Here is a 13583-nt window from a genome sequence, read left to right as displayed (position 1 = left end):
GTGCCCCTGCCAATGACTGCTGCTGTAGGCTGGGTGGATCTACAGGGGGGATCTGCTTGCTGGGTATCTGCAGCAGCAGTTAGGGGCCCATGGCAGCTGGCTCAGTGTCTGGACCTTCCTGGGCCTCTGGCCCCATATTGCCTCTTGCTGGAGATGTAACCCCCACTGCTTCCCTGCTACAGGCTCCAGTCAGCCCCTGGCCTGGATGAGGGCAATTCCACAGCCAGCCCCTCTTCCCAGGCCATGGAGATACTTCTGAGTCCTTCCAGACTTCCCATCCAGGGAAGGAAGAGAAGCTCAGAAAAGTCATCCCTACCCCTTGTCTGCTCCAAGCCTTATGGTGCTCACAGATGGTCCCCTGTGAGTGTGCTGGCCCCTTGTGGGGCTGGGGTAGGGCTCAAGACCATCTCCCCCCGTGTGTCACAGCCCTGTAGGTGTGCTAACCAGCACTCCCATCCTCAGTGTCCCCTCAATCATCCACCCACCCCAGCCTTAGAGCCAAGCCCACCGGGGGGCTCAGGCCCACTGGTCTGACCTGTTTCTGCCTCCTCTTTCTGCTGCCCCATCCCGTGATCCACTTGTAGCACCACTGGGATGGGCTTGACCTTTTCTTACCATTACTTCCTGACTGTCTCCTTGAGGGGGATAAACCTGTGGCTTAGCTATCCCAGGAGAGAGAACTCTGCAATCTAAGACTTTTAGAGTTCTTCATGTGCAAAGGAGAGTGAACTTTCAAGCCTATTATCTTGCTGCAAAATTCTTTGGGTGTCAGAATACAAATATGATTGGCTTTGTCTTTATGCTCTTTATCTTCTGCTCTACCCAGGGTCTGATTAGGGAGAAGATTCCATCCAGAGATGAAAATGGAGAAGAAAAAAGCACATTACATGCTTTGTAGCTTAAAGTAATTACCCTTGATTAAGCACTTGACTTCCATCCTTTTTTCCCGCACACCTACCGTGTGGGCTTGTGGTTCTAATCATCCCCTTCTGCAGATAATGAAGTTTAAGAATGGTGAGTTGATGTAACTTGACAAAGGTCATATACTAGGAATAGTGTAGAAGTGATGCCATATTTTCTCCCATATGAGTAATAAAAGGGCATTAAAAAAAAATTCAGTGGGATAGAGTTCATTGAAGGTTAAGGAAAGTGTTCAGACATTTCCTAGCCTCCTCTTGGCCTATCTGCTCCCTCCCATCCCCACATTGATTGAGTGATTGGACCGTTTGGTGTCTTTGCTTGTATCAGTATTTACAAACACAAGGACTTTGAGGGGATTCTTGGTGGTTCCTCTGCATGTTTTAGAATTTCACTGTAATGTCAAGGGAAGATTCAGCAGTACAATTGCAGACAATTCAGGAACAACAACAACAGAAAAATAGCATCATGTGAGAAGTATTTTAATGTAAAAAAACATTACTTTTGGAATGTAGACTCCTTGCCTACTATAAAACCTTAGTTAACAAGACTCTGTGTAGATCTGACCTGTTATGTTTTCTGGTTTACAGTCCTTGAGGCAAAATTTCATAGCTGTGAAAAGCAATTTAAGAGACTCAGGTTCAGTTCTGGCTTAGTCCCTTACTGTGAAGTAACGGCTCCCAGACATTTGTTTTCTTGTTCTGTGAAATGGAGCAAAGGGTGTATGCCTCTGGGGCTTCTGGAGGTGGGAGAGAGTTAGATAGCGTAAAGCGTGAAGCTGGCATGTAGTTACGCTTAGAAATAATTTTCTTTTTCTCTTATTTCTGGCTGCACCTTGCAGCACCTGGGAACTTAGTTCCCCAACCAGGAATCAGACCTGTGCTGCCTGCAGTGAAAGTGTGGGGTCTTAACCTCTGGACCGCCAGGGAGGTCCCAGATATCATTTTGTTTTACTCCCTGAGATAAATATTGTAAAACTTTATCATTCTTGGGTGAAACTATACAGAGTAGTGGGGTCTGTTTAAATGAAGGAACGTCTTAAGGTGTCTGAACACCACTGCTGCTCAAGTCTTTAGTCACAGGGTTACCCTGAACCTGTCCTGTCACCAGAACACAGTTCTTGCAAGGTGTTTAAAAATGAAAGCCCTTCTGACTCCCAAGAAAAATGGTGAAGAAAAATATTGCTAAGGTTAACGCAACTTTTTCATTGAGGTTTTATTTTAGTTGGTTTGTATACAATCCATCTTTGCATTAAAAGGAAACTTGTTTATTTCCAGTACATTTCTTCACAAGAAGGGCAACCGAACAGGCTGCTGGGCTCAGGTACTGATGAATTCTTTATTACTCTCACCAATGGAGCAAATATTTATGCTCTAATTAAAGGATACACTTTGCTCTGGTGACGTTACCATTTTTCTCTGTTGAATAACTTTTCCATTGGCTGGACATTAATGTATTAAATGTGACTCCAAAGAAAACACCTAATAGGTAAAAACCTGTTAAGAAGTGGAGGAAAGAAAGTTTGGAGGATCGAGTCCTCTACAAGGCAAAGGCAAAAGAGCTGCAATGGAATCCTCTCTGCCTGGGGGCAGGGCTAAATCACACCATCAGTCAGGAGACAAGGAAACAGCCAGAGTCCGTCTCTCGGTGGCTTGAGCTGGCTCCAGGCAATCGTGCGGAGTGTGGAGTATCTGATGAAGGAGATGATGAAGGAGATGGCAGGTTTTCACCTACCTTTGGTTTTAGCCTCCGCACCGTAGATTTATTATGTTGTCCGAGTGCCGTGAATTCCCACTTCTCAGCACATCAATAGTCAAATGTTGGTAAAAGTAGAACATTAGTATTGAGCTCCTTGTGTGCTGTTATGTTCTGTAAGTGGCAAGAGGCAGGAGTCTTCAGGGATGGGGGCGTGACAGGACCAGGCTGGCGATCTGGAAGTGGAGCAGCTGAGTGGAGAATGGATGGAGGGAGGGGCTGGCTCAGAGGCTGTGGCAATAGTGGCGGAAAGGCGAGAGGTGGCATGGTCATAAGCTATGACGGTGGCAGGGAGCAAGAGGGACAGAAACGTCTCAGAGGTAAAAGTGACAGGGTCTAGTGAGAGACGGATATGAGGGCTGAGGAGAAAGAAGACTGTGCAGGCTCCTGGTGGTGATCTGAACTAAGTACAGACCCCAGGAGGAGGGAGAGGCCTGTAAGACATACTGTGTGTGATGCACGCGACTTCAGACCTCCGTGTCCTCCCATTGTATTAAATTGATGACTCTTTTTTGAGGGCAGAGGTGGTGCCGCTTCACATGCCATAGCAGCTTGTATGGAGCAGACATGTGAGGGTCTATGAAATGAGCATCCTCAGCATGTAAGCGGAGATGTGGGCCTGGCACTCAGAGAAGCGGGCAGAGATGGAGACACAGATTTGGGAATAACCCGCATAATGGGGAAAGCTGAAACCATAGGAACAGATAATATCACTGAGGAGAGAGGAAAGAGCCTGCAGGAAACTTGCATTTTTTTTTAGAGGGTTTCAACCTGATAAGGACCCAGAAAAGAAAGTTTCAAACAACAGTCTCAAGTTCAGCTGACAGGCTGAATAGATCGAGACAGAGAGAGTGGTTGTTGGTCAGCTTTCAAAGAAAGGTTGAATGGCACTGGATGGACCAGATTATAATACCCTGACATGGTAGGATTGTAAATTGGTACAGCCACTGTGGAAACAGTATGGAGAATCCTCAAAAAATTGACTATTGTGTGATCCAGCAATTCCACCTCTGGGAATATATCCAAAAGAAACGAAAACACTAACTTGAAAAGGTATCTGCACCCCCATTTCATAACAGCATTATTTACAGCAGCCAAGACATGGAAGCAGCCTAAGTGTCCACTGATGGGTGAATGGATATAGAAAAACCAAACTCATTGAAAAAGAGATGAGATTTGTGGTTACCAGAGGCACAGAGTTGGGGAAGGGGGAGATGGAGCAAGGTGGTCAAAAGATACAAACTTCCAGTTATAAGACAAATGAGTACCTGTGGTATACAGTACCTATAGCTAGCACTGCTCTATGATACATAGAGAGTAAATCCTAAGAATATTCATCACAATGAAATTTTTTTCCTTTTTTTATTATTGTATCTGTAAGAGAAGATGGATGTTAGCTGAACTGACTGTAGTAATCACTTCTGTACGTGTTAAACTTATACAGTGATGTATGTCAATTATTATTCAGTAAAACTGGAAAAAAGAATACATAAAACTTTAAAGAGTTAAAAGAATATTAAAAATACTATATGACATAACTCAATGGTAAATTCTGACCTCTATTTTTCAAATTTCACTACTAAAAACATATATAGCAATTAGGTAAGGCTTGTAACTGCTTTTCCCCTTACTTTTTAAAGATTAGAAAAGATCTGAGCATTTGGGAGCACTTGTGGATATATATAGATAACATGGCCTTCACTGGTGGCTCAGATAGTAAGCCATCCGCCTGCAATCCAGGAGACCTTGGTTCAATCCCTGGTTCGAGAAGATCCCCTGGAGAAGGGAATGGCAGCCCACTCCAGTTTCCTTGTCTGGGACATCCCATGGACAGAGGAGCCTAGCAGCTGATAGCCCGTGGGTTCGCAAAGAGTTGGACAGGACTGAGTGACTCAATGAATACGCTCTGTCAGCATGTCTTGCTGGTAGCTCATTTCCATGTCTTCTCACAGGGCTGCTCTCCTTGATGTAGTGGATAGAGTCTTGTTGAGGGGGCTCGTAAGATAAATACCACGACCTTTTTCCAGGAATGGCACTGAAAACATAGCTAGTTATTTGGATAATGAGAAATGGGATTCTGCCTCCCATGGCTGGGAATACCTTCTGTGTTTTCCTAACATATTTGTGTCCACAACCTGCAGGATACACAGAGGAGTCTGACCTGGCATACATCTAATTCCAGGTTTGTGAGAAATACTTAACTTTACTAGTTGCAGTACATTTTGACTTTTAATTTTTTTTCCTATTCTTTCCACTGTATTCTGTTCTATTTCATTGAAAAAGAAATGGAAAGAAGTCCTGGTCAGGATCCACATGAATGATTTTGCAGTTTGACCAGCTGTTACGGCTCTATCCTTGACTGAGGGCGACTTTAACTGCCACGGACGCAACATTTTATACAGGAGGATTGTATAAAATGAGAATGTTTTTGCATGCCTAACTCTGTAGGTTTTTTGAACATCAGATGAGACCCTTTATGAAAGAGCTTTTCCTCTGTAAAAGTACTGCACAGGTGAAGGGTGACATTTTTGCCAAAACTTTAATTCTTGGCAGAGTACTCAATGAATTACATTTCTTAACTCGATTTGCTGATTTCTTACATTGAAACACTAAATTTCTGTCTGTAATATGATTTTTGGTTGATTTGTAAATTAAAAAAAAATAGTCTGGTTGATTTTCAAAGAGCGCTCTCAACTATAGTCACTTAGTACATTACAGTCGTTGCATTTAATGACCAGTTGGTTTGGCTTTGACTTTTACAACATTGATCAGGAATTAAGTAAACGTCATTCTGAAAGAGCATCAGTTCCTCTTGTGTTTCAGTAACAGTTTTAACAGAGTTATTAGGAGAGTTTTCTTAGCAACCATCCCAGTTAAGTCATGGGGAGAGAGAACCTCTTGTCCCCAAGGCAGCAAGACGGTGACAGTCAGGATAATCCTGGCATCCTCAGAGGCTGACACCAGTAGCCCCTCTTGAATTGCTCTTGGCTAACCTCAGAGATGCAGACGACACCACCCTTATGGCAGAAAGTGAAGAACTAAAGAGCCTCTTGATGAAAGTGAAAGAGGAGAGTTGGCTTAAAGCTCAACATTCAGAAAACTAAGATCATGGTATCTGGTCCCATCACTTCATGGGAAATAGATGGGGGAACAGTGGAAACAGTGGCTGACTATTTTTTGGGCTCCAAAATCACTGCAGATGGTGACTGCAGCGACGAAATTGAAAGACACTTACTCCTAGGAAGGAAAGTTATGACCAACCTAGACAACATGTTAAAAAGCAGAGACATTAACTTGTCAACAAAGGTCTGTCTAGTCAAGGCTATGGTTTTTTCAGTAGTCATGTATGGATGTGAGAGTTGGACTATAAAGAAAGCTGAGCGCCGAAGGATTGATGCTTTTGAACTGTGGTGTTGGAGAAGACTCTTGAGAGTCCCTTGGACTGCAAGGAGATCCAACCAGTCCATCCTAAAGGAAATCAGTCCTGAACATTCATCGAAGGACTGATGCTGAAGCTGAAACTTCAACCCTTTGGCCACCTGATGCGAAGAGCTGACTCATTTGAAAAGTTTTCCCTGATGCTAGGAAAACTTGAGGGCAGGAGGAGAAGGGGACGACGGAGGATGAGATGGTTGGATGGCATCACCGACTCAGTGGACATGAGTTTGGGTAAACTCCAGAGTTGGTGATGGACAGGGAGGCCTGGTGTGCTGCAGTTCATGGGGTCACAAAGAGCTGGACACAACTGAGCAACTGATCTGAACTGAACTTACAAAGAGATAGAATTAAACCCAGTACTCTTATGTGATTTAGTGCTAATTAATCCACATATAGTCTTAATTCTCTTGTGGGCTCTCTGTTTACCATTTGAAGTGTATGCCTCAGGTCTTGTACTGTGACTTTTGTTGTGATAAGTTATTTTCAAAGACCTTTTCTGGCTCTTGGACTCTGTGTGTTGAGAGATAAGCGGATGGTTTGTGTTGGCAGAGAGCAAGGCTTCGAGCCTCTGTTGGTCCCAGAAGCTGTCATTCCTGTATCTTTGTGCCATGGGAGGGAACCGTCCAGAATCAATATTTGCAGAGGAAAATTTCCTCCAGCAGATTCTTATTCTGATCAGATAAAAGAATTCAGCTCAAAATCCAAGTAACTGCTTCCTCCTTGTTCTGCCAGATGAGCCACACTCTGAGGAGGCATGGAGAGAGAAAGTGCCCCCATACGTAGTCGTAGACATTGATCTTCACATTAAAGCATCAATAAGGCATTCTCTTTTAGGTGTCATCCATGAGACTTCATGGGGTGATTATAAATCCTCAGAAGGCCACAATAAATAAGGTGGTGTTGTTTTTTTTTTTTCCCCAAGTGGTATACGTGAGCCACTAGCTATAAATACATTCTTAGAATCATATTTTTTTCAGTATTTCCAATAAAGTAATGTTGTGTGTAGTAAGAGACCGCACTCTTTTCTTCATTATCAGGGTGCCGAGGTTGAGTTCAGCAGCACTTTGAGTGTCTCTTCATTACCCATGTTGCGATCAGCTGAGTTACCTCTGTGACGTGCCTTTAATGTACTTCTGTTACTAATTCTGTCTCTGTTAACCAACATATAACCTTGGGCAGCACATTTTGAGGTCTTCAATATGTGATAAGTAATGTCGTATTGTTGTTGAGGAAAAGCAAGAAATACAGGACTGAATTCTTATCCCAAGTATGCCTTTTTTGGTAATCTTCCCTTTGTTTGGTTCTAGTTGTATGTACTAAGAATTATGTCTAAATTTCAAAAATAGTGTGAACTCTCAATCATGAAATTATAATTCACCATCCTGCATGTTTTCTGAATGTTGAGCTTTAAGCCAATTTTTTCACTTTCCTCTTTCACTTTCATCAAGAGGCTCTTTAGTTCTTTACTCTCTACCATAAGAGTGGTATCACCTGCATATCTGAGGCTATTGACATTCCTCCCAGCAATCTTGATTCCAGCTTGTGCTTCATCCAGCCCAGTGTTTCTCATGATGTACTCTGCATATAAGTTAAATAAGCAGGGTGACAATATACAACTTTGATGTACTCCTTTCCCTATTTGGAACCAGTCGGTTGTTCCATGTCCAGTTCTAACTGTTGCTTCCTGACCTGCACACAGATTTCTCAAGAGGCAGGTCAGGTGGTCTGCCAGACTTCCCATCTCTTTAAGAATTTTCCAGAACTTGTTGTGGTCCACACAGTCAAAGGCTTTGGCATAGTAAATAAAGCAAAAGTAGATGTTTTTATGGAACTCTCTTGCTTTTTTGATGATCCAACAGATGTTAGCAATTTGATCTCTGATTCCTCTGCCTTTTCTAAACCCAGCTTGAACATCTGGAAGTTCACGGTTCATGTGCTGTTGAAGCCTGGCTTGGAGAATTTTGAGCATCACTTTACTAGCATGTGAGATGAGTGCAATTATGTGATGGTTTGAGCATTCTTTGGCATTGCCTTTCTTTGGGATTGGAATGAAAACACGTTTTCTAGTCCTGTGGCCACTGTTGAGTTTTCCAAACTTGCTAGCATATAGAATGCCTCACTTGCACAGCATCATCTTTTAGTATTTGAAAAAGCTCAACTGGAATTCCATCATCTTCACTATCTTTGTTCATAGTGATGCTTCCTAAGGCCCACTTGACTTTGTATTCCAGGATATCTGGTTCTAGGTGAGTGAACACACCGTTGTGGGTATCTGGGTCATGAAGATCTTTTTTGTATAGTTCTTCTGCATATTCTTGCCACCTCTTCTTAATATCTTCTGCTTCTGTTAGGTCCATACCATTTCTGTTTTTTATTGTGCCCATCTTTGCATGAAATGTTCCCTTATTAGCTCTAATTTTCTTGAAGAAATCTCTAGACTTTCCCATTCTGTTGTTTTCCTCTGTTTCTTTACATTGATCACTGAGGAAGACCTTCTTATCTCTCCATGCTGTTCTTTGGAACTCTGCATTCAAACGTGTATATCTCTCCTTTTCTCCTTTGCCTTTAGCTTCTCTTCTTTTCTCAGCTATTTGTAAGGCCTCCTTAGACAACCATTTTGCCTTTTTGCAGTTCATTTTCTTGTGGATGGTCTTGAGCACTGCCTCCTACAAGTCATGAACCTCTGGCCATAGTTCTTCAGGTACTCTGTCTATCAGATCTAATCCCTTGAATCTATTTGTTACTTCCACTGTCTAATCGTAAGGGATTTGATTTAGGTCATACCTGAATGGTCTAGTGATTTTTCCCTAGTTTCTTCAATTTAAGAAAGTGAAAGAGGAGAGTGAAAAAGTTGGCTTAAAGCTCAACGTTCAGAAAACTAAGATCATGGCATCTGGTCCCATCACTTCATGGCAAATAGATGGGGAAACAGTGACAGACTTTATTTTTTTGGACTCCAAAATCACTGCAGATGGTGACTGCAGCCATGAAATTAAAAGACGCTTACTCCTTGGAAGAAAAGTCATGACCAACCTAGATAGCATATTAAAAAGCAGAGACATTACTTTACCAATAAACGTCCATCTAGTCAAAGCTATGGTTTTTCCAGTAGTCATGTGTGGATGTGAGAGTTGGACTATAAATAAAGCTAAGTGCTGAAGAATTGATGCTTTTGAACTGTGGTGTTGAAGAAGACTCTTAAGAGTCCCTTGAACTGCAGGGAGATCCAGCCAGTCCATCCTAAAGGAGATCAGTCCTGAACATTCACTGGAAGGACTGATGCTGAAGCTGAAACTCCAATCCTTTGGCCACGTGATGCGAAGAACTGACTCATTGGAAAAGACCCTGATGCTGGGAGGGATTGGGGGCAGGACGAGAAGGACATGACAGAGGATGCGATGGCTGGATGGCATCACCGACTCAATGGGCATGGGTTTGAGTGAACTCCGGGAATTGGTGATGGACAGGGAGGCCTGGCATGCTGCAGTCCATGGGATCACGAAGAGTTGGACAAGACTGAGCGACTGAACTAACTGAACTGACTGACTGATCCTGCATGTTGTATGATGCAGTATAATAACATGAAAAAAAGAAATGCATAGATATCAGAAGATTATTGTTTTAAAAACAGAAACATGCATTTAACAGGCCAAAATACTCCAAAATTTAATTTTCTTTTTTTTTCATCAAAACTAAAACTTTAAAGAGCAAAAATTCAGATAAAGCATAAATTAAGTGCCAAGGTATAGTGAGTACTTAATGCAGGCATAGTTGTTCCCTGTTGGCATATTGTTGACTTGCCCTCTAGGAACACTGTTCCTTGTTACAGGATGAAGAAAGGGTTCTTACAATATTTCAGATAGTTTACTTATTTCTACAACCCACTGCATTTTTAAGTAGAATTGTAGATGCTATTTTGTATTTTAATATTCCCTTTTCATTTATGTCTCTAGTTTTTCAGAGAAAATATTAGTGTTGTTTCTTTTTATTCTTAAATTTCCTCCTAATTGGGCAACAGTAGCAACAGAGGGCCCCCTTTGAACAAGCGTGAATGGAACTTTTTGCTGAAAACAGAAGAAAAGCTTCTGTCGACTTCTGTTGTTCCTGCCTTGCTTTATAATGCTCAGCTGGTAGGAGTTATCCTGGTTTTCCATGGAGTTTAAGAAAAGACTTTCCCTCTCTTCTTTTTTCATAAATGGCTGTGAAAAGCATAGCTTAGGTATGTAGGTGTAATCAGTGTGTGCCTTTTTGGTCACTTGGGGAGAAATTGTTCATCTCAGTTAATTTTTACAGCACTCTCAGTGTGTGCGCAGCATTCTAGGTGGGCACCATGGCGAGTGCCACACAGTGGGCATAAGAGACACGTAAAAGCAAAAGGTACATGAAATAATGCTTGAAGGAATACAGAGTAGAGAGCATAGTACTTAAAAGTACACAAAACGGTGCCAGCTAAATCCGAAAGCACAGTGGGCTACCTCACTGTCGGTAGGGTGCTGTGTTTGGGGCCTGCTGTTGATGGAGAAGGCAAAAAGAATAAGTGGTACAGTGGGCACAAGCAATGACTTATTCTACTCAGGTATCATTCTGGATTGCCTTTTCTCACTAATCTCCCTGCCACCGGCCCCCCGACCCCACTCCCATGCAGTCCCTTGCCTCTGGTATTCAGTTCATGGCAAATTATGTCTCAGAAACACAGCTCAGATTCTCCCTGTTGCTTCAGCTCATCTGGCCCCCTCACCCCACCCCGGTCTGTGCTGCGGTCATTTCTAGCCCAGGTGGTAAGCCATGGTCACCTAACTGGGCTCCCTGCTTCCTGTCTTGCTTCTCCTAAGCCTGGTCCCCTCAAAGCAGGTAAATAGAACTTTTGAAAATAGACATCACGTCATGCAGTTCCCAATTTAAAATTCCGTAGCCAGGCTTCGGAATATGTGAACCATGAACTTCCAGATGTTCAAGCTGGTTTTAGAAAAGGCAGAGGAACCAGAGATCAATTGCCAACATCTGTTGGATCATCGAAAAAGCAAGAGAGTTCCAGAAAAACATCTATTTCTGCTTTACTGACTATGCTAAAGCCTTTGACTGCATGGATCACAATAAACTGTGGAAAATTCTTAAAGAGATGGGAGTACCAGACCACCTGACCTGCCTCTTGAGAAACCCGTATGCAGGTTAGGAAGCAACAGTTAGAACTGGACATGGAACAACAGACTGGTTCCAAATAGGAAAAGGAGTATGTCAAGGCTGTATATTGTCACCCTGCTTATTTTACTTATATGCAGAGTACATCATGAGAAATGCTGGGCTGGAAGAAGCACAAGCTGGAATCAAGATTTCCGGGAGAAATACCAATAACCTCAGATATGCAGATGACACCACCCTTATGGCAGAAAGTGAAGAGGAACTAAAAAGCCTCTTGATGAAAGTGAAAGAGGAGAGTGAAAAAATTGGCTTAAAGCTCAACATTCAGAAAACTAAGATCATGGCATCCAGTCCCATCACTTCATGGGAAATAGATGGGGAAACAGTGGAAACAGTGTCAGACTTTATTTTTCTGGGCTCCAAAATCACTGCGCATGGTGATTGCAGCCATGAAATTAAAAGATGCTTGCTCCTTGGAAGGAAAGTTATGACCAACCTAAACAGCATATTAAAAAGCAGAGACATTACTTTGTCAACAAAGGTCCGTCTAATCAAGGCTATGGTTTTTCCAGTGGTCATGTATGGATGTGAGAATTGGACTGTGAAGAAAGCTGAGCGCTGAAAAATTGATGCTTTTGAACTATGGTGTTGGAGAAGACTCTTGAGAGTCCCTTGGACTGCAAGGAGATCCAACCAGTCCATCCTAAAGGAGTCCTGGGTGTTCATTGGAAGGACTGATGCTGAAGCTGAAACTCCAATACTTTGGCCACCTCATGCGAAGAGTTGACTCATTTGAAAAGACCCTGATGCTGGGAAAGATTGAAGGCAGGAGGAGAGAGGGGCGACAGAGGATGAGATGGTTGGATGACATCATTGACTCGATGGACATGGGTTTGGGTGGACTCCGGGAGTTGGTGATGGATGGGGAGGCCTGGCATGCTGCGGTTCATGGGGTAGCAAAGAGCCAGGCGTGACTGAACTGAACTGAGTGACCCCCTGCCCCCCAACCCCATGTTCTCAGACTCACATCCACATTGCGGTCCATGCTCTCTCCAGGCCTGGCTTGCATCACTCTCACCCGCCATGTGCCTCAACCCCCAGTCTCAGCACAAGTATCGCTTCTTCAGAGAAGCAGCACGCCTGGCCTGCTCTCCACAGTGACTTCCCTCAGTTGGTTTTCCGTCATTTCCCTATTTATTATGATCTTTACTCCTATCTAGTTTTTAAAGATTATTGTTCTAATAATTGTGATTGTTACTAGTTGCAGCAGTAGTTGTTAGCCATCCCCCAGGTGATGTGTGTCCTTCACGAGGTCAGAGGCTTACCTGTCTTGTTCACAGGTGTAATCCCAGTGCCAGGCACCTAGCAGGTGCTAAGTACATATTTGTTAAAATGGCAGAGCAAGCTGTGTAAGGAGAAAAATGATGAAATCATGGAGTTTGCATCAGAGCTGGGTACACTACATTCTGACATTGAATGTTAGTGGGAAGTCAGAGAAGAGGAAGCCAGAGAGTTCAAGGATGACCTTCCGTGATGAACAGTGTTCAGAGTTGATAAGATAAGCAATACAGAGGCCAGAGCAGTGTACTTATTGTTGTATTTTCTGAGGCTAATTATTAACAGTTCTGCTCAAGCTAGATTTTAGTAAGGAGAGGCTGGAATCAGGGGCTCTGTGGTAGGAGGTTATTGCACCAGTGCAGAAAGGGTGACAAGGACTTTGATAGAGAGATGCTGCAGAAATATGGGAGAAGAGGTCAATTCAAGACTCCATAGTTTAGAATTTTGTGGTAATAATGCTCCATGCAGTCCAAATATAAAATAATCATGCTTCTTCCAGCATTCCCACTCCTGGGCATATATCCAGAGAAAACTCTTAATTCAAAAAGATCCATGCACCCCAAAGCTCACTGCAGCACTATTTACAAAAGCCAAGATATGGAAGCACCTTAATGTACACTGACAGAGGAATGGATAAGGAAGATGTGGTACAGATATACAGTGGAATTTCACTCAGTCATTAAAAAGAATGAAATAATGCCATTTGTAACAACATGGATGTACCTAGAGGTTATCACACTAATTGAAGTAAGGCAGAAAGAGAAAGACAGATATCATAGCATATCACTTACATGTGGAATCTCAAAAAATGATACAAATGAACTTATTTCTAAAACAGAAACAGATTCATAGACTTAGAAAACAAATGTATTGTTACCAAAAGGGGAAGTTGGGGCATGGATAAATTACAAGTTTGGGATTAGCAGATGAACAGTACTACATGTAAAATAGATAAATAACAAGGTCCTACTGTATAGTACAGGCAGCTATATTCA

At 42.7% G+C, this 13583-nt stretch overlaps 1 protein-coding gene across 2 annotated transcripts in view; it reads left to right on the top strand.

The window, feature by feature from the left end:
• The window catches only part of RAPGEF5 (Rap guanine nucleotide exchange factor 5), a 232784-nt gene that overhangs the window by 104763 nt on the left and 114438 nt on the right, over positions 1-13583 (top strand). The window lies entirely within an intron of this gene.

This window comes from Cervus elaphus, chromosome 18, assembly GCF_910594005.1.
Source record: "Cervus elaphus chromosome 18, mCerEla1.1, whole genome shotgun sequence".
Classification (NCBI taxonomy): Eukaryota; Metazoa; Chordata; class Mammalia; order Artiodactyla; family Cervidae; genus Cervus; species Cervus elaphus.
This window is presented reverse-complemented; position numbering and strand designations above follow the sequence as displayed.